At 34.8% G+C, this 22,594-nt stretch overlaps 1 long non-coding RNA gene across 1 annotated transcript; it reads right to left on the bottom strand.

The window, feature by feature from the left end:
* Positions 1-1,169: 1,169 nt before the first annotated feature.
* On the bottom strand, positions 1,170-20,970 carry LOC132717941 (uncharacterized). The gene is made up of 2 exons (XR_009624009.1): positions 19,342-20,970; positions 1,170-17,661 (listed from the first exon to the last, which is right to left on the bottom strand). It is a non-coding gene; the product is annotated as an uncharacterized LOC132717941 (long non-coding RNA).
* Between the last annotated feature and the right edge of the window lie 1,624 nt (positions 20,971-22,594).

The following is a 22,594-nucleotide window of genomic DNA, read 5'->3' as shown; positions in this document are numbered from 1 at the left end:
TTCTTCAAAATTGTCTTCTTAGACAGTTCGCTAGCTAGGACAAACAACAATTTGTTATTTTATTTGTAACAATAATTCGCTTTTTCGTTTTTACATAAATGCATTGACGTTAAAAAATAGATATCAGGCTCTACAGTTAAATTGTACGTAACAAAACAGAGATATCATTTGTTTTAAATATACATATGTAAAATTTAAATTTCGTTTCACAATTGAAAACCTTTTTAGATTTAACGTTTCAAACATAAAGCAAAAAAAATATTTCCATTGTTTGTTGAGACTTTGCTTTACTTTTCAAATGTGTTATTATTAATGAGGTTTAGATGTTGTCCACGAATTCATTAATATTATCAAGGTACACGATAGTCTTTCAGTTATTCAAAGTGAAAATCTTCTTTTTGTCATTGATTTGAAGGATGAACAGTTTCCTTTTTAACGTGACTCATGATTATATGATTACTCTCGCCGACTTTATTAAATGTATTTTATTAAGCACTTACGTTGCATCAAGACTTGACATTATATGTAGGCTTTATATGTTCCTCCCAATAGATCTAGTTGTACACTTATATAGTTCTTAGAGACAATTAAGACATACTCGGTATAAGCTCTATAATTGATACTTATTCACTCATACGGGAAGCGTATCAGTGCATCTCGACGTATATCGGTGTAAGATTTCGATTTTTATGCTCTCATTAGGTGCCGAGAATACTGTATATGTATATCGCGACTCTTGATGATGTAGTAATTTCTCTCTGTTTGGTCAATTCTCAAGTTATCTTAAATTATCTCAACTGTTACAAATGATGATCAGCGCAGAGGTCTGTTTAGCATTGCGAGCATTGACATATTTTGTTATACGAATTGTGCTTGAGTAACTTATGCTCTGTTTACAGCTCTGTGTTTTCGTACTATAAAATAGTCACCTCGTTTAGATCTTACTTGTTTATTTCACACAACTATTGCTAAAAGTCTTTAGAGTTTATAAGTGACAGTAAAGACGTTACTGCTTATCTGTGAGACATTTATACGATAAGTCTCATTTCCATATTGCAAGAAAGAACAATTATCTCAAACAGATATAGCAATTTAGATTTTCCAAGTTAGGAAAATAAAATTGAAGAATGAATTTCTAGAGTAATATTAAGTAATTAGATACACAGTGATATTTTGGTGTCAAACGCAGATGACAAGTAGTAGGATGATATGACCTGATAAATGACTTTTATTGTTTCACTAGATTACAATACGAACGTTATTTATTTCCATTAAGAGAACAATGACTAGTTTTAAATTTATCATATAATACAATACAAAATAAGCACGCTTAAAGCGCGATGTCTTATGAAACATTAACATTTTATTTTTTTTGACCTAACGATTCACATTTGCATTGACTTTTTCAAAAACGCATTTAAATTTAGTTCGTTTTTTTTTTTTTTTTTTTTTTAAATGTTAAATTGTTTGATTTAACCCCGTGCTTTCATCTACGGTGACAATGCTTTTCAATGCTTTTCTGATCTGCCTTTATGACCAGAAATTAAAAAAGAGAAGTAAAGAATCTCTATAGAACGCACAAAACGACAAAATTGAAAATGTTGCAGGGTCGGTTTGATTGAGCTTGTTGGAAAGTGCAAGTCACTGTCAACGCCCGCTTATATACCGGTTTAAGCAGTATTCAACATTTGGATATTTAGGAAGTATCATTATGCGTACGGTCCATGGCATCATTGCATACCAACATCAACTATAAATCAACCGAATGACATAAGGTCTCAAAGTTGATTGCGTTTGTTGGTTGGTTTTGCGGCGCACAAACACAGTTCTAGTGAATAATGTTTTCAAAATAAAGCTCAATATATGTTCGTGAAGTATAAGGCAGTATTAAACAATGCCGTGAAACAGTGAAAAATGTACACTTATCTGGTTTATTTGTTTAGAAAAAAGATATTTAATTGTGTTATTCTGTTGATGATATCACAATGAATGATTCAGTGAGGTAAAGCTACATTAAATAAATATGTAAAAATAGTTTTGCCGTCGGCCTTAAAACCAAGCATTCTACAGATTCATTAACCTGTTGAATAGTATTGTTGTAAATTTCATCAAATATTGTTCATAAATTAGGATTATAAACGAAAACCCCACGGTAACACTAAAGTTCGTATACGAATTTTAACATGCAAATGAAGATTATAATAAGCTTGTGTAAGCGCTACGTCACAGTGGTATAGGTGCTATCCGGAACACAACAAATATGAGATTTTCTTGTGCAAACACATGTTAACCGTTAAACTTCACGGTGCACGAGGCCTGATGTTCAGTAAAAAGCAATCATCTCATAAAAAGTTTAAATTTGTATGAAAACATCCGTTACAATGCAGAAATTTACCGTTAAATTAGGACTGCTACTTATAGTCATGTTTGTTGATTTAACATTGATGTACGGATGATCTGAAGGCGGAGTTTCTCATGCAAAGAGATATTGTACTTCTGATTTCGCCAGAATGAGGTTGCCATTTTTTATGCTTATAAAGCTCATTTTGGTTGTCAGGACACCATAATAAAATCTGGAGTCGATATAAAACCCAATTAATAAATGAAATGTCGCTATTTCTGTTTATATGAAATTTATTAAATGAGCTGTGTCACAACAAAACCAACATAGAGCGCTTGCGACCAGCATGGATCCAGACCAGCCTGCGCATCCGCGCAGTCTGATCAGGATCCATGCTGTTAACTATCAGTTTGTCTACTTGTTATAGGCTTGTAAGCGAACAGCATGGATCCTGATCAGACTGCGCGGATGCGCAGACTGGTCTGGATCTATGCTGGTTGCAAACGCATTATGTTGGTTTTGTCACGACGCGGCTAAAATGAAACTTAAGGGTGAGCATCATAACATTATGTAAACATTTTGTATAACAATTTCATATACACTTTATTAATCATGGCATACAAATTAACATACAATTCATTTTTGCCATAGCTTTATCAATTGAACTTGTGAATTATATGTTTTGAAAAACGATACGTATCTATTCATATGATATTTGCATCCAACATACCATAAACAAAATGTTTTACTTTATTTCTTATTTTCTGTCAAACGTAGTTGATTTTGACCGGTCATGATGCAAATAAATACTTCATTTATAATAAAATATATAGCCAGGTAGAATGGTTTTACGGTACACTAACACAGTTCTAGAGAATAGCGTTTTCAAAATAAAGCTTTTTAGAAAATTAGACAGAATAAATTATGACGTGAAACAAGCGAAAACATATGCTTCCATTTAAAATTTAGATTCCAACGCTTCATTTCTCTGGTAAACTATCTTAAAAAGTATGAAATTGTATGCGTAAATAAAATCTAATACCGGTATACAATAAAATGTTGTCCTTGTTAATTTGTAAAATTTCATATTAAATTTGCATCCATAATAACATAAACAAAGTGTTTTACACTTTAAAATAAGCATGTATGTTTGCCATACTTTTGGTGATCTTTCCACTTTCTATCATTGTCAATTTTAACCTACACTAGCATTGTCCAGAGAGCATAAATCATAATGCAATTTGTAACAATGAATAATGTCTTATAAAAAATAGGCTTAATGCAGTGCTAGGGAGTCATTGTTGTGTATAGGTAACGATCGATCGGTTATAAGGTCGATGTGCGAGAAAAAAGAAAAGAAAAAAAGAAGCTCAATTGAACGCACAAAACGACCATATTGAAGATGTTACAGGCTCGGTTTGATTGAGTTTATTAGAAGTGCAAGTTACTGTCAACGTCCCTTTATACTGGTTAAAGCAGTATTCAACATTTAGATATTAAGGAAGTATCATTATACGTACTGTCCAGGGCATCCCTGTATGCCAACATCAACTATAAATCAACTGAATGACACAAGGTCTCAAAGTCGATTGTGTTTGTTTGGTTGGTTTCACGGCACACCGACATAGTTCTAGTGAAACACGTTTTTAAAATGAAGCTTAATGTATGTTCATAAGTTTAGGACAGTATTAAACGATTCCGTGAAACAATGAAAAAAGTACACTTCAATTTCTTATTAAATTGCATTAAATAATTAACCTTGTTAATTTGTTAAGAAACAAGAACGTGTTTGTTAAACACAAATGCCCCCGGCTCAGATTCTTGTCAGTAGCAATACTTCAAAATATGCTTACCCATTCACTCAGTTATGGACGGAAAAATCGCCAAAAAATTGTAAACACAAGTTTTATAGCTTGACAAAGTCATGGCATTTTGTAATTGTGAAAAATATAAGTTGCCAAGTCATTGCTCTGACTTGTGATGTTGAAAAATATTCAACTTCATGCAAGTTATCTTCCTACCAAATATGAAATACAACTGTCATTAAATAAAGGCTGTATGGGCAAAAGTGTATAAATCTATTTTGAGCACTGGTGACCTTGACCAAACCGACCCCTAACTCTATCCAAAAGAAGAATACCATGTAAGTTATCTTTCTACCAAATTTGAAATACATCTGTCAATAAATAAAGGCTGTATGGGCAAAAGTGTAAAAATCTATTTTTAGCACTTGTGACCTTGACCCAACTGACCCCTTACTCCATCCAAAGGAAGAATACCATGCAAGTTATCTTCCTACCAAATATGAAATACAACTGTCAATAAATAAAAGCTGTATGGGCAAAAGTGTAAAAATCTATTTTTAGCACAACTTACTAGAATTTGACAATTGTGGAATTTCATTAAACAATGGAGAAAAAAATCACTTGCATGGATCCATATTTTGGCCCCTAAACTCCTTGCAAAATTAAATTAACTGGTTAGTTACTACTTGCAATTGTATAGTTAAATATATATTTTTTATTGCCAATTACGTCACATATGCGCTAAGCAGACTAAGCCCTGATGTTATTGGGAAGAATTTCGATTCCTAAAATTTGGCAAATGACACACAGATTAGTCTAGTAACACTTGTGAAAGGGCAGGCTGACTTGACCTGGTAAATACAGGCTGGCTGGACTGCTTAAATTAAGGTTGACTTCAGCATTTTCATGAATTACAGATTGGCGATCACTATCATTTGTTGAAATGTTAAAATCAGTTGTATTTTAAGCTTGTAGATCAAAATATCCCCCTTGACACTTAGCCAAATAAATTGGTTTATTTTCGTTGGCACATCTGTTGCCTCACATGAAAATGAAAACCCTGGCTGACTTGACTGCATAAGTGCAGGCTGGTGTCACCACTGACTCGACCTCTGACTTGACCTCAGATTTGACCTCTGACTTGATTTGACCTCTGACTTGACCTCTATACAAAAGAAACTGATCGTAGGAAGAAGCTGTTAGAAAGATTTGCTATGGTAACATTGTTCTTCTTAACAAAAATTTACGTATTACCATCAGGGTCTGCAAAAAAGGAATAACCCGGAGATGGAGGTATGTACTGTTGTGAGTTGAATGAGTTGAATATAAAAATTATGAACTGCGCCATGGCAAAACCAACGTAATGCGCTTGTAACCAGCATTGATCCAGACCAACAGCCCAATATACCTCTATTACGTTACGCCGACTTCGGCAAAGTATTGAAGCAGGTGTTCCCGAATATAAGCACAAGACGCCAGAGGGGCCAGTCTAAATATCCTTTAACTTGTATGATGCGAGATTTTTTATAAAGAACGTGTTTCTTTTTACCTCACCTGGTACAAAGTGACAGAGTAAGCGTTTGTGATCGCATTTCGTGCGGCGTCCGTCCGGCCCTGGGGTCAAGATTTGCCCTGGGATCTTTGATTTTCTTTGTATGCATATAGTGCATATAGTGAATATGAAATAATTTTTTTTATAAAAACCCAAATACTCCGACTCAGGTGAGCGATTTTAAGCCATCATGGCCCTTTTGTTTATTTTTATAAACCCTTCATTTTTTTTATTTCTGACTATTTTTTTCCTTAACAAAAAACCTAAAGTGATTATTTATATTAAGGCGGACTTTATCATATTTTATCTTCGTATGGCTATTTCTTGCTCATGTATCAATATTGGCATTCATTACATGTACAATCATGTTGGAAAAGGCGTAAAACATATATGTTCAAAACATTTCTATCATCCATATTTTCCCACATTTACAGAGTTGCGAGCTTCTGTACACTGTGTATCATACAAATCCAAAATCATTATGATCGGGCACTTGATAAATTAAACCTGTTGTCTAAGATTTATTAACTCATGTTATAACCTTTAAGTTATACTAACCGATATATTACGTTTAATAATCTTTTGTTAGCAATTTTAATGTTCGGTGCGGTGTGGCCAGTTATGTGCCGTTAAACCCAAACAAGATTTAAAATGTAGCAATGTTTGCCCGTGGGCTATAATATTCTACTGTAAACGAAATAAATATGACCATACAGTAACGGTCTATGCATAATCGCCACTCTAGCAACCTTTTTCTGATACTGCCCAATGCACACATAAGAAATGTTACGCTTTTTTGGTCAATATAAAAATCTGGAAACAAAGTGATAACTCCTGTTTAATTTGGTTTTACGGCCTACCAACACAGCCCAAGCCATGACTCGTGCAATACACCCGGGCTAATGCATTGTACAATGACAGTTGACCATTACTTAATACTCAATTTTAATCATATGAAATATGATAAACAAGATCAACAAGGAAAGGCGGCGTTCAATGAACGCAACCCCCATATGACCCAGCAACAAGAACCAACGGCAAGTAGCCCAGGCGGACCCCGAACAAAAACAGGACAGGGCAAAGACAGAGCACGGACAGGTTAATCATTAAATGATAAATAATTTGGAACTGATTAGGAATTCAAAGAAAATAATAATAGGCCCACAAAGAGGAAGGGGATAGGAGACCGGGGAAAGGGGGTGCAATTAAAGAAATAAATACTAGAGGCAATGGAGAAGATACTTACCGTAGACGAGAAAACAACAAGGGACACAAGCAAAAGTGTCACCAAAACAGTATGAAACAACATGGACATACATCTGAGGAACACAGTGAGGCGCCGCCTTGGAACGGTCAGCAGCAGAATAATGACTGCTGGGGAGTTTAAACCGGTTAATGGTGCACCAAACCTCGCTCTTAGCCCCACCATGTTCCTATAAACGAGACAGTGTAAATAAAATGAATCCCCGCCAAGTGAAATTCTAACAGTTGTCATGGTTACGAAAGGTTAAATAAGTAAAACACTAAAATGATCATGTAGAAACATATGAAAGTAAACCCAATGACATAACAAAAGTACTCAATGTCCTAAAGGAAGAAGACAGAGCAACAAGAAAATCACCTACAAAACGGTTTTTCTTAGAACTTTATTAGATATATGTATCAGTTTCTCCGTTTCTTTTCATATTATAGTTAATATTGTTGATAACTACACAATGTTAGAAAAATACTGACACTTACATATTGTTATGACTGCATTACTTATTGCCGTATATACCGTTATTAAAATATTGAATTTGGTTGGGTTTTACGGCGGACAAACACAGTATAGGTCATGGTGACTCCCACGATTTACTGGCGGAGACAGACATAAGATACCTTTCGATGCCTTGACTCGGGCAAATGTTTTCAACACAAGTGAACAACAGAAACGTAAACATGTGATATTTACTGTTTATTTGTAAATATAGTATAAACAATGACGTAACCAGATAAAATGCAAAAAAGGAGAGAAAATGAAACCATCTAAATTCTTTTTTGTGGAAAATATATAAGCGAATAAGATTACACTCCTTTGTATAATTTATAGTTAATATATAAATTATGAACAAGGCAAGTATTGTTTTCAACATTTTCAATTTTGCCGTGTTGGGCTTTCTTTAGGGATTCTGTATTTATCTATTTTGTTTTCAATGTTATGCATTTACGGTCGTTACGAACATTCCGGCGCCAAATCTTCAGCATTTGTTTATCACTGCCAGTGTACTAAACATTTACAAATTGAGATTAAGCCAAGTAGAAAAATAAAGATATATATGTAGTAAATATTGTGTACAAAAGGTGACATTTCCGGAGCAGGGAGAAAAATACTATTGCCCATTCGGTTTGATTTAGTTTGTTTATGAGAGATTAACAGAGTTTGGTTTTACGGCGCACCAACATAATTAAGGTCAAATATATAAATAAAGATAATTTGGCTACTCTCGGGTGTTATAAACGTACCTCCACACAAGGGGGTTCCACTAAATTGACCACATCTAGTCGCCTCTGATGATCACGCACGCTAACAATAGCTGAAATACTTATACCTCAACCTGCTTGCACAAAGCTAAACATCGGTTTGGTGTGTGCGTCCGTCCAGTTATTCTTGTGAGGGATATAACTTTACTATAATTAAATGTTGAATTCTAGCCAAGCCGGTGCTAGGGCGTGGACGCTAAATTGCACTTTCTAATACCGTCCATGAACTGTCTCAATCAAACCGAGCCTGCAAACATTATCAATTTTGTTTATTACTATCTATTTTGTAATAAGAAGGCAAAATTAAAAAAAAAATGTAACTTAATATGTTCACAATAACGAGAAGGCGTGTCATTCGAAAGAACGGTGTTGCTAGGTAAAGGTCGTACGTTACGGTCAATTGCAAAAGATCCTCTAACAGCTTGTCTGCACCAAATAAAATATGATAAACAAGATCGACAAGGAAAGGCGGCGTTCAATGAACGCAGCCCTCACCCGACCCAGTAACAAGCGTCAGTGGCAAGGAGCCCAGGAGGACCCCAAACAAAAAAAGGACAGGGCATAAGGCAGAGCACTGGCAGGCAAACCACTACATAAGAATAAATAATTAGTAACTGATAATGAACTAAAAGAAAACAAATACATAATTGAAGATTAGGCCCATAAAGTCAAAAGGCACAGGGAAGGGGGCAGGAATAAATAAAATAAATAAAAACTAGGGGCAAAGGGGAAGATACTTATTGTTTGATTTTATTAACCTGTCAATTCCATACTTACTAAACGGTCTATGCACATAATATATTAATAATCGATAAATCTTCGGTAAATTCCGTGAAAGAAACGCAGTAAGATGTAATTGGATTCGTCTTGTTTCTATGAATTAGTTACACTGACCGTTATAGCGCAATAGGGTAAACTACGGGTGTAAAATATCTAAATGTCCTATGTGTTGTATGATCGAGACCGCGTAAACCCAGGTTTTTTTTCTTATTTATAACTATTTTCATCATTTTAAGTAACGTTTGTTCTTTTTTTTTAAATCTGTTTTGCACTTGTTTGTAAATACTATACTTTTGTATATAACATTGTTAAAGAATTAATATTGAAAATTCATTCGGATTAAAATCAATGAATGTCATTTCAGTGCCTTAAAATACATCATTTAACGTGACAATTCGATCAGTGTTTCTTATTTGTTTAATATCCCTGTACTAGACAATATTGCAAGCGCTAGAACATTTTCATTAAAATATACTTAAGATAAAGAACGAATTAGTCTAAAAAGAATGTCAAGTAGGGATCAAACCCCGGATCTCTAAGGCATTAGATAATCACTTAACCGACTGAGCTATTGCGGATGTAACGGAAACCTACATCAAGCTAGTGGGAGTTTCCAACCGTTTGTGATATACTCCATATCGATTCTCGTAAAATAAACGGACAAACCAGAAGTGGGATCGAATATCTAAATGAGTGCTATAATGTATTCATAATTGACAGGTCGATAAAATCAGTATACCGTAGCCGAGAAATAAACAAGAGACATAAAACTGTCACCATAACAGTATAAAACAACATAGACATTCATCTGAGGAACACAGAGGGGCGCCGCCTTCGTATGGTCAGCAGCATAAATACTGCTTGGGAGTTTAAACCGGTTAATGGTGCACCAAACCTCGCTCTTAGCCCCACCATATTCCTATAAACAAGACAGTGTAAATAAAATGAATCCCCGCCAAGTGAAATTCTAACAGTTGTTACAAAAGTTAAATAAGTAAAACACTAAAATCATCATGTAGAAACATATTAAAGTAAACCCAATCACCATAACAAAAGTACTCGATGTCTTAAAGAAAGACAGAGCAACAAGAAAATCACCCACAAGATCCCGACGAAGCAAGAAAGAAGACAAACATTAAGGCAATTCCGTCCCAAAGGGCTTTAAGAACTGTCCATCGTAGAGTCTCCCACTTGATCCGTCATATGTAATCAAAAGAGGAAAGCGTAGTGTCCAACTGTATATGGGTTGAACACTAGGCCTGCGGTATGTCTTAAAATAATAGGGTCATAACTACTTTTATTAAAACGTTTAAAAATTTTAGTAAACACAACAGCAAAATTACAATGACCAAAGATCTAACGAAGTAAACAAAATCCCCGTAAAAATCAGGCTGGCTAATTCCTTGTCGCAGAAGTGTTTGGTGAACCATTAACCGGTTAAAACTCTCCAGCAGTAATTATTATGCTGCTGACCGTTCCAAGGCGGTGCCCCACTGTGTTCCTTAGATGTATGTCAATGTTGTTTCATACTATTTTATCTCAGTTAATTAGATTCGCTCGAGCTTTTATACATATTTAAACTGACGGTTCAAAAGAAGGTTGCAAAGTAGGTGCGGCTGTGTTTGAAAATAATTTTACATCTAGTATGAGGTTACCAGATAATGCATCAATTTTTACTGCTGAAGCAAAAGCTATCGATTTAGCATTGTCATACATAGCACAGCATACCCACGATAAATTTGTGATATTTTCTGACTCGCTTTCTGTTTTAATATCCATTAAAAATATAAAATCTGACAATATCATGGTAAAGAAACTTCTTTTACGATTTCATGATATACTAAACACAAAATATGTTAAATTATATTGGATTCCAAGTCATGTGGGAATACGAGGAAATGAAAAAGTAGATGCTGAATTGTCTTAATGTTCGTCTTCTGCCTTGCTTCGTCGGGCCCTTGTAGGTGATTTTCTTGTTGCTCTGTCTTCCTTTAGGACATTGAGTACCTTTGTTATGGTCATTGGGTTTACTTTTATATGTTTCTACATGATCATTTTAGTGTTTTACCTATTTAACCTTTTGTAACCATGACAACTGTTAGAATTTCACTTGGCGGGGATTCATTTTATTTACACTGTCTCGTTTATAGGAACATGGTGGAACATGGTGGGGCTAAGAGCGAGGTTTGGTGCACCATTAACCGGTTTAAACTCCCCAGCAGTCATTATTATGCTGCTGACCGTTCCAAGGCGGCGCCCCACTGTGTTCCTCAGATGTATGTCCATGTTGTTTCATACTGTTTTGGTGACACTTTTGCTTGTGTCCCTTGTTGTTTTCTCGTCTACGGTAAGTATCTTCCCCATTGCCTCTAGTTTTTGTTTCTTTGATTACTCCCCACCCCCTCCCCCCGGTCTCCTGTCCCCTTCCTCTTTGTGGGCCTAGGTTATTTTCTTTGAATTCCTAATCAGTTACAAATTAATTATCATTTAATGATTGGCCTGTCCGTGCTCTGTCTTTGCCCTGTCCTGTTTTTGTTTGGGGTCCCCCTGGGCTCCTTGCCGTTGGTTATTGTTGCTGGGTCATGTGGGGGTTGCGTTCATTGAACGCCGCCTTTCCTTGTTGATCTTGTTTATCATATTTTAGCTAAACAATCATTAAATTTTCAAAAAACTGCTTGTGATTTTAGACCGGCTATAAATAAACTCGTATCATCTGAATGGAAAGCAAATTGGGACAATGCCGTTTTTAATAAACTTCACGATATAAAATAGATAAATACAGAATCCCTAAAGAAAGCCCAACACGGCAAAATTGAAAATGTTGCAGGCTCGGTTTGATATAAACCAATCTCTTGTTGTGTCACCATCTTTATCTCTGTCAAACCGACGTGATCAAACAGTTCTTCTTCGATGCCGAATTGGACACACTAAAATGAAAATACCCCTTTCTGTGTAGGTTGTAATGAAAATTTTACTGTCAAGCATTTTCTTCTTGAATGTCATGATTTTTCACAGGCTCGTAATAGATTTTATTCTGTAAATTCGCTCAAAGAACTTTTTAATACAATTCCATCAAAAAACATAATTGATTATTTGAAAGAGATAAACTTGTATTCTAGGATCTAATTGTCATTTACAAAGTTAAACATAACATTTTAAGCCTATTATAGCATTCGGCACGATATGGCCAGTTATGTGTTGACGTGCCGTAAAAATCCAAACAAACAAACAGGAGTCAAAACCACATGCTGGAAGCTAAACGTTGTACATCAACCAATGCAGTACCGTCCATGAACAGGCTAAATCAAACCGAGCCTGCACCATTTTCAATTTTGCGGTTTTGTGCTTTCTTTAGGGATTCTGTATTTACCTATTTTATGATCACATCTGTGTTATTTGTGCCGTGTGGCGGCTGTGAAAATCTCCCCGTGCATTTAAGGTATGAGCCCCTTAATGGGCACTATAAGGAACTATAAAATTGACAACATAGGTCAGTTATATACCTTAAAAGACACAAGAATGCAAAATTTAAACAAAGTTTACCGTATGGTTTACGAGTTATGGAGATTTTTCTAAAGTGAAACTTGGGGGTTGCGTTCATTGAACGCCGCCTTTCCTTGTTGATCTTGTTTATCATATTTTGGCTATTAGAAGGGATCTTTTTCAGAAATGAGAAACTCTTATTATTCTATTATATAATCATTATGAAATAATGTTTTCCTATAGAAAATATTTAAGAAACAAATAATAGCATTCAATAGCTAACAAATGACCAAGCAAAATTATTGTATCTACTCAAATGTTTGAAATATGTATACAAGTGCAATTATGTGCGTTCATTGAACGCCGCCTTTCCTTGTTGATCTTGTTTATCATATTTTTTACCCTACGCGACTCATTTTAAGTAGTTGTTTGATCATTTTTCTACTTGGAGGGCCTTATTCAAATATCCCTAAAATTTACTCAAATAAGGGGCTGTTTACAAAGTTTGCATAAATTTTCTTTAAAATATAATGGATGTGCTTGTCAAATATAAAATACTATTTGATAATAAGTATGGCACAATTTAGCCAATAAATACCAATAATAATTTTATAATTAAAATAAAACACTTTTTTTCTTATCAAGAGTGATCTGAGAGACACAAAAAATGTTCAAAGAAAACAAAAAGAAAGAATTAAAAGTTGCCTCTTCTGGGGCTTGAACCCGCGCCCCTCAGTTTCAATGCAGTTGGCTATAGTTCTAGCCTATTTGAGTACTCTTCAAAGTGGAGGTAATGCATTAGGTGGGTCATACCTCAATCAATGATGTTATATTTTCGATCCTTAAAGATCGTTCAGCACGACATCTTTGTTGTGCTTGTGGTATTTTTAGCTTCAACTTTTCGGCATTTTCTAGTTGGGTGGTTCCAATATTCCCACTTGAATAATGTTAAATCACCCTAAGGGTATGTTGCCTGCTTTTTAAATTTGTCTTTTGACGTCTTATCTGTGATATGCAGGCTTCATAACCTCTGATCCCCTTTCAAAATTCCATTTTATTTAGTTCCGCCCATTGTTTACTCGTTTAAGGCACACGCTTTTTATTACTTGGGGACCATACGCCGCCGTATGAACACATCTGCGGATGTTTCTAAATTCAAAATTTTACTATTTCATGTTTAAATGTTGAATTCTGCTTAACCGGTGCTAGGGGGCGTGTACGGTAACTTGCACTTTCCTGTACCGTCCATGAACATTTGTTTACTTTTTTAGCTCATCTGTCACAAAGTGACAGGGTGAGCTTTTGTGATCGCTTTTCGTCCGTCCGTCCGTCGTCCATCAGTCCGTCCGTAAACTTTTACTTTAAATGACATCTCCTCATCAACCACTCAGCCAATTTCATCCAAACTTCACAGGAATGTTCCTTTGGTGGTCACCTTTGCAAATTGTTCAAATAATTAAATTCCATGCAGAACTTTGGTTGCCATGGCATCCATAAGATAAAACTTCAAATATCTTCTTCTAAAAAACCCAACAAGCTAGAGGTTAGATTTTTGGCATGAAACATCTTCTAGTGAGTGTCTACAAATGTTGTTGAAATAAAAGCCCTTTAGTCAAAATTGGCCACGCCCCATGGGGTCATTTATTTTCCCTATATGCATAAAGTAGAAACATACAAAATCTTCTTTGAAGGAACCCAAAGAGCTAGAGCTAAGTTGTTTAGCATGAAATATCTTCTAATGGGTGTCTACCAACTTAACAAGTTTGTTCAGATAAAATTCTTGAAACAAAGTGATCCCTCGGAGGCATTAATCACAACAAAATTACATAAGAATTGCAGACTCGGTTTGATTGAGTCTGTACATGAGAGATAATGATTAAGTGCAACATCCCTCACGCCCCCTAGCACCGGCTTGAGCGGTACTCAATTCTCAACACTTAAAAGCCCTGGGGTCAAAATTGGCCCTGACCTAGGGGTCATTGATTTTCCTTATATGTGTATTGCAAAAACTTAAAAAATTCTTCTATTGAAAAAAAAACAAAACAAATAGCTAGAATTTAGATACTAAGCATGAAACATCTTCTATTGAGTGTCTACCAGGATTGTTCAAATAAAAGCCCTTTGGCCAAAATTGGTCCCGCCCCGGGGTACATTGATTTTCCTTATATATGTATAGCAAATAGATAAATACAGAATCCCTAAAAAAGCTCAACACGGCAAAATTGAAAATGTTGCAGGCTTGGTTTGATTGAGCCTGTTCATGGACGGTACTGGATAATGCAAGTTATCGTCCACGCCCCGTAGCACCGGCTTAAGCAGAATTCAACATTTAAACGTGAAATAGTAAAATTTTGAATTTAGAAACATCCGCAGATGTGTTCATACGGCGGTTATCATTGAACCTTCAATGTGACACTTCCGTGCCATTCCATGAAAAGCGGCGTATGGTCCCCAAGTAATAAAATGCGTGTGCCCTAAACGAGAAAACAATGGGCGGAACTAAATAAAATGGAATTTGGAAAGGGAATCAGAGGTTATGAAGCCTGCGTATCACAGATAAGACGTCAAAATACAAATTTAAAAAGCAGGCAACATATCCCAAGGGTGATTCAACATTATTCAAGTAGGTAAGAATATTGGAACCACCCAACTCAAAAATCTTCTTAGAAAAAACCCGAATACCTTGATTTAAGATATTAAGCATGAAATATTTTTAAGTAAGTGCCTACAAAGATTGTTTAAAAAAAAGCCCTGGTGTCAAAACTGGCCCTGCCCCAGGTGTTTCATTATTTTTTTAACAATATGTGTAAAGAAAAAAACTTTTGAAAAATCTTCTTATAAAAAACCCAACGAGCTAGACATTAGATGTTTGGCATGAAGCATCTTCTAATGTTTGTTCAAATAAAAAAACCCGGGGTTAAAACTGGCCCCGCTCCGGCGCCTATATACAGGTGAATGACTTCAGGGCCATCATGGCCCTTATGTTAACAAATAAGTAATTTTATTTACATAATCATATGAAATTCTGGAAACAAAGTGATCCCTCGGAAACATTAATCACAACATAATAACGTAAAACTGCAGACTCGGTTTGATTGAGTCTGTACATGAGGGATAATGAATAAGTGCAACATCCCTCACACACCCTAGCACCGGCTTGAGTGGTACTCAATTCTCAACACTTTATAATGTTGGCACAAATGATCCCAAAGGACCAGAAAATATAACAACACTGAATTGAAGTACGGGGCAACTTTTTACGGCTGCCACACAGCACTTGACACCTGCTGTTGTGAAGTACAAAATTCTGGAAACAAAGTGATCCCTCGGAAACATTAATCACAACATAATAACGTAAGAATTGCAGACCCGGTTTGATTGAGTCTGTACATGACGGATAATGAATAAGTGCAACATCCCTCACGCCCCCTAGCACCGGCTTGAGCGGTACTCAATTCTCAACACTTTATAGTGTTGACACCACCAATGATCCCGAAGGACCAGAAAACATAACAACACTGAAGTGAAGTACGGGGCAATTTTTTACGGCTGCCACACAGCACTTGACACCTGCTGAGTTCTCAACAATACAGCCTCCGAATATTTCTTTTTATCTCTACTTGAGTATTAAAAATAAAATAAAGTCATTATGATACGACACAAATGCAACATATTTTGTACTTAACTTGATTATTATATTATTAGAAAAATGTTTTCCTGACAAATAAAACATAAATATGATAATTTAAGAACATTTCTTTTTTGATTTTTACATGTGTTTTGGCTACGAAAATTGATATTTTCGGGCCAGAATGGTGGACAATATATGTTGTTTTCGTAATACTGTCTAGGTCGTATTCCTCTGCATTTGTAAACTTAATGAAATTATAAGATCTACTGTTGGGCAGGGGCAATGCTCAATATTTTTTTACTTTTTCTAAAGACCGCCTCCGTGGTCGAGGGGTTAGAGTCGATGACTTCTAATCCAGTTACCTCTCTGGCGTGGGTTCGATCCCCGGGAGATGCTTACAATCGTAACTTTGATTTAATTTCTAAATTCAATAGTGATTTAAAAACTCTTCTGCGACAAGGGATTAGCCAGCCTGGTTTTTATGGCGAGGTGGTTTACAAACTTCGTAAGATTTTGGGTCATGGTAATTTTTCTGCTGTTTTTACTAAACTCATTAAACGTTTTATTAAAAGAGGTTATGACCCTACTATTTTAAGACATACTGCATGTTTAGTGTTCAACCCTTTTACAGTTGGACACTACGCTTTCCTCTTTTGATTGCATCTGACGGACCAAGTGGGAGACTCTATGATGGATAGTTCGTAAAGCCCTTTGGGACTGAATTGTCTTAATGTTCGTCTTCTGCCTTGCTTCGTCGGGCCCTTGTAGGTGATTTTCTTGTTGCTCTGTCTTCCTTTAGGACATTGAGTACTTTTCTTATGGTCATTGGGTTTACTTTTATATGTTTCTACATGATCATTTTAGTGTTTTACTTATTTAACCTTTTGTAACCATGACAACTGTTAGAATTTCACTTGGCGGGGATTCATTTTATTTACACTGTCTCGTTTATAGGAACATGGTGGGGCTAAGAGCGAGGTTTGGTGCACCATTAACCGGTTTAAACTCCCCAGCAGTCATTATTATGCTGCTGACCGTTCCAAGGCGGCACCCCACTGTGTTCCTCAGATGTATGTCTATGTTGTTTCATACTGTTTTGGTGACACTTTTGCTTGTGTCCCTTGTTGTTTTCTCGTCTACGGTAAGTATCTTCCCCATTGCCTCTAGTTTTTATTTCTTTGATTAACCCCCCCCGTTCCCCCCGGTCTTCTGTCCCCTTCCCCTTTGTGGGCCAATTATTAATTTCTTTGAATTCCTAATCAGTTACAAATTATTTATCATTTAATGATTAACGTGTCGTTGCCCTGTCCTTTTTATGTTTGGGGTCCGCCTGGGCTCCTTGCCATTGGTTATTGTTGCTGGGTCATATGGGGGTTGCGTTCATTGAACGCCGCCTTTCCTTGTTGATCTTGTTTTTCATAGTTTAGCAAGGAGGAAGGTAGTTTAGTACTGGTGTACTTGTTCACAGGAGGATTTGAGTTCTTCTGCCAACTTTCTCAGTTCAGAATGTGATTGTTTTAAACCTGCGTCACCAGCAATATCAATTAACCTGTAAAAAATAGCCAAACATTATAATATAGCTTTACATAACCATATATATATTATCTAATAGATGTTCTAAAGAAACAAAAAACAACTATGAATTTTTCCAGTAATACTAAAACTCTTAAATGCGCATGGCATTCCTTCCAATGTGATTCAAAAATCTATTATACTTCAATGCAAACTAGAACTATCATTAAATGTGATTAATACCCTCCCCCCCCCCAAGACTGCTTCGGAAATGAGAAAGTTACTAGTAAGAGAATACCTTGCTAAAGAATTAAAATAGAGTTATGGTTGTGGGCAATTATAGATAGTTGTGGTTCTTGTATGTTGCATTTCCTTTTAATGTGGTTTACCAATGATGAAGTTTTATTGAATTACTATGTAATAAGGCCAGAAAGAGTTACGCTTCTTGAGCACTGCACTTCCTCTCATTTGGCTTGACCATTGTATGAAGTTGCATTGAATTCTAAACATTAGTTTTTAAGTTATAATTCAGACAAGGAAAAGGAAATAAGGGCAATAACTCTAAAAATACTAAAGATGGAGTTATGGTTATAGTACACTGCAGTTCCTCTCATTGCCTTTGACCATTGTATGAAGTTGTATTAAATTCCAAGATTAATTGAGTCAAGAAAGAGTTATGGTTTCTGTGCACTGCGCTTCCTCTCAATATATTTGACCATTGTATGAAATTGTATTGAATAGTAGTTTTCAAGTTATGCTCTGGACAAGAAAAAAGCAATGGAAAGGTAAAAAAGGGCAATAACTCTATAAATACTGATAGAGTGATGGTTCTTGTACACTGCACTTCCTCTTAATGTGCTTGATGATTGTATGAAGTCATATTGAATTCCAACCATTAGTCTTCATGTTATGCTCCAGACAAAAAAAGCAATGGAAAGGTAACAAAGGGCAATATCTCTGTAATTACTTCAGATAGAGTTATGGTTCTTGTGCACTGCACTTCCTCTTATTGTGCTTGACCATTGTATGAAGTTGTTTTGAATTCTAACCAGTACTTTTCAAGTTATGCTCCGGACAAGGAAAAGTAACAAAAGGCAATAACTCTGTAATTAGTCAATATAGAGTTATGGTTCTTATGCACTGCATTTCCTCTCAATATGCTTGACCATTGTATGTAATTATATTGAATTCCAATGAGTAGTCTTCAAGTTATGGACAAGGAAAATGCAACGGACGTCTGGACCGACAAAAAGTGACTCCTATATACTCCCCCAAACTTTGTTTCGGGGGTTTAATAATTCAATGAAGTAATTCTAAATGAATAAATTCATCCAATTGTAGGTAGTTCGCTAATCTATCATTATTCACAGCATAAAAATATGCAAAACAGCTCTTGTATCTTCATCAACCGCCTCCGTGGTCGAGGGGTTAGAGTCGATGACTTCTAATCCAGTTACCTCTCTGGCGTGGGTTTGATCCCCGGGAAATGCTTTGGTAGTTTAGCGCGGAGGAAGGTAGTCTAGTACTGGTGTAACTCTCCAGGAACGATGGTTAGGAAACTACCCGCCTATATAACTGAAATACTGTTGAAAAAGGCGTAAAATGAAACAAACAAACAAAAAATTCATCAACCCAAATAAAAAGATTGTTTAAATTTTGAAAATGGGTCATTTATTTCTGTATAATCCTTAATTTAAACAAAAAAACGAACACTTACCGTGACAGTGGATCACCATATTTCTTGTAGCTTTTAATAAAACGTCGGATCTCTCCATTTGTGAAGTTTTTTATATCTTCATTCGGAGTGGCCCGCGGCCTACCACGTTTTTTTTTGCACACATCATTTTTTTCTTCATCATCAGACCAAGACTAAATTATATTGTAAATAAATACTTATATAAACGCAGGTTTTAAAGTTTCCTATAGAACTTCTCTAACAAAATGAATGATAATTGTTTAACTATCATAGAACACACACAGAAAGGACTTGTCATAAATTTTTTCCCCAATATATGCTTTTCTTATCAACGCTTTTATAGTTATAATATATTTACTTTCCAAGAGTCATTTCGATTTGGATCTGGTAAGGTTCAAAATACAATTTGAATAGAAACTGGAGGAAGTTCCTCTAGCTCTAAAATGGTAAGACAGCGAAAGTTTACTCTCGTTCAATATTCGGGCATCTCTCTCGTTTGTGGTTAACAGAAAGTTTACTCTCGTTCAATATTCGGACATCTCTCTCGTTTGTGGTTAACAGAAAGTTTAGTCTCGTTCAATATTCGGGCATTTCTCTCGTTTGTGGTTAACAGAAAGTTTAGTCTCGTTCAATTTTCGGGCATCTCTCTCGTTTGTTCTCGTTCAATATTCGGGCATCTCTCTCGTTTGTTCTCGTTCAATATTCGGGCATCTCTCTCGTTTGTGGTTAACAAAATGTTATACTGATATGACATTATCAAATCTTTTCCTTCATCGTTCATCTTCTCAAATCAAATCATTTCGGAATAAGTATTTATTATTTTTGATGTAAACATTTTCAAAAAGATTCTGTCTAGAGTGTCATCTGAATGATGCATAAATCAGAACATATAATTTGTCTGCGAAAACAAATAAAAATGTTGTTATCTCAATTTTAATGGAACTCTGCAGAAGCACTGAATACTGCTCAAACAATTGCTATGTTGAATTGGATGCTGCCGAATTTTAACCACGTTGTATTTCAAGAATCTACTTTTTATGTTTCCGTGCTTATTTCTTCTTTTTCGTCTACATTTTTTGTTGCAGTAAAGTTTTGATTGTCTAGGAGAATCTTTCCGGCAACACTATTTCTTTAAATGAGTTTATTATTCAATTGTCTAACTTATTTATCTATAAGAGAAAAAGGAAATTTGGTCATTAAGTTTTTGTTTTTGAAGTATGATATTGCATTATATTTTTAACAATTTAAGTATGATAAACATGTTTTTAGGATATGAATGAAGTATAGCCATTTGCACAGGGGTCTTTCGAAGAAAATATACAGACACGCTTTTACGTGTATGTGAAATACCCCCCCCCCCCCATTTAATTGAATTAATATGTTGAAGAGGTCAGAATCATACGTTAGATTAATGCAATCTCTCATTTTTAAGGTATGCAGTTTCTCCCTGCCTCATAGTTCAATGCATGTAACATAATATGTGGGTAAAATACATCCGCAAATGAAATAAAAATCAATATATTTATTTCTTATTTATATGTAACGTTAACCATTTTTCGCTTGAATGCGTATGCATATACACAACTTTATTTGATTTACGAACATGACTATCATTGGATGAACAGAATGGAATTCTAAAAATGTTAATGGCGGTGCATATTGTTATATATATGCCCTTTGGAAATGGGCCCTTTTAAATTTGGAAATAAATTTCTTCACAAAAAATTTTTAGCAACTTTTTTGGCCTTTATTCATTCTTCTTATATGAATTTAGAAATTTTGGGAAAAGATTTTTTGGGCTCGCTTAAATGTATTTTTAACATAAATTAAGTTTTTTTTAATATTTTTTTATGAATTTTAAAATTTTTTTTTCCCCAAAATAGACCCAAAAAACCCAAAAATTTCACCTTTTTTTGGTTTTTTACATATGAAAAATTTTTTAAAAATTGAAAATTAAAATTTAGCATTTCCCCATGGGGTTTTTAAAAACAATTGTTTTTTTTAAATTGAAAACTATTTTCTTCGAAATTTATCCCATGTGGTTTTTAAAAACAATTTTGGTTTATTGAATGTGAAATTTTCTTACAGAAATTACTCCATGTTGCCTTAAACAATGTATTTATTGAATATGACAACTATATCTTACAGCAATTATCCCATGTTGCCTTAAAACAATGTATTTATTGAATATGATAACTATATCTTACAGCAATTATCCCATGTGGCCTTAAAACAATGTATTTATTGAATATGACAACTATATCTTACAGAAATTACCCCATGTTGCCTTAAAACAATGTATTTATTGAACATGACAACTATATCTTACAGAAATTATCCCATGTTGCCTTAAAACAATGTATTTATTGAATATGACAATTATATCTTACAGCAATTATCCCATGTGGCCTTAAAAAAATGTATTTATTGAATGTGACAACTATATTATACAGCAATTATCCCATGTTGCCTTAAAACAATGTATTTATTTGTTGTTTGGTTTTTATCGTTTGACTGACATTTTAAATTGTACTACTTAACATCAATGTAAGTAAACATGAAGAAAACAATCTATCCCATTTTTTATGAGAATATCATGATTTTAGCACTTATGTGTTTACTTATAAATGTACCCACTTCTATAAATATCAAAGGATTATATTTTTGAAAATATAATTATTGATGTAGGGAAACCTAACTAGCATGTTTTCGAAAGTTTAGTAAAATTGCTCAGCCATCCTGTAAAATCAAGTAAAATGCAAAGACGTCTTCTTTTTACAGAAGAACGTGAGGATTTTCAGTGCTCATATATGTACATAAGTGTGCATTCTTTTATGGCAATTTAAGTATAAATACTTATATATCCAGTAACTCATTAATTCTTGTATAAAATCGTGTTTTTTTCTGTTGATAAACTATTGAAATTCATAATCATCTATGTATCTTAGATTTAATTTAACCAAGTTATATCATTTATGTATGATGCTAACGTTACAGCATTAGACTTATCTACGCATTGACGAGTAATCTCTCTTACGTGAATTACAGCATATTAGTAACACTCCGATAGTGTGGCGGCCGTAAAAATGTATTTAGATCGAAAACGTTTCTATGTACGTTTTATTTATTCTGCACTACTATAATTAGTTCAAGATAAAATTTCTTTCTGTTAAATTAACATATCGGAATTGTACATGTTCTAGTATTCGAACAATCCATTAAAACAGCAAACTAGAGAAAAACAGAATCCCCAAAGAAAGCCCAGCACGCCAAA

Source organism: Ruditapes philippinarum, unplaced genomic scaffold, assembly GCF_026571515.1.
Source record: "Ruditapes philippinarum isolate M1 unplaced genomic scaffold, ASM2657151v2 ctg10927_1_1_1_1, whole genome shotgun sequence".
NCBI classification, from domain to species: Eukaryota; Metazoa; Mollusca; class Bivalvia; order Venerida; family Veneridae; genus Ruditapes; species Ruditapes philippinarum.
This window is presented reverse-complemented; position numbering and strand designations above follow the sequence as displayed.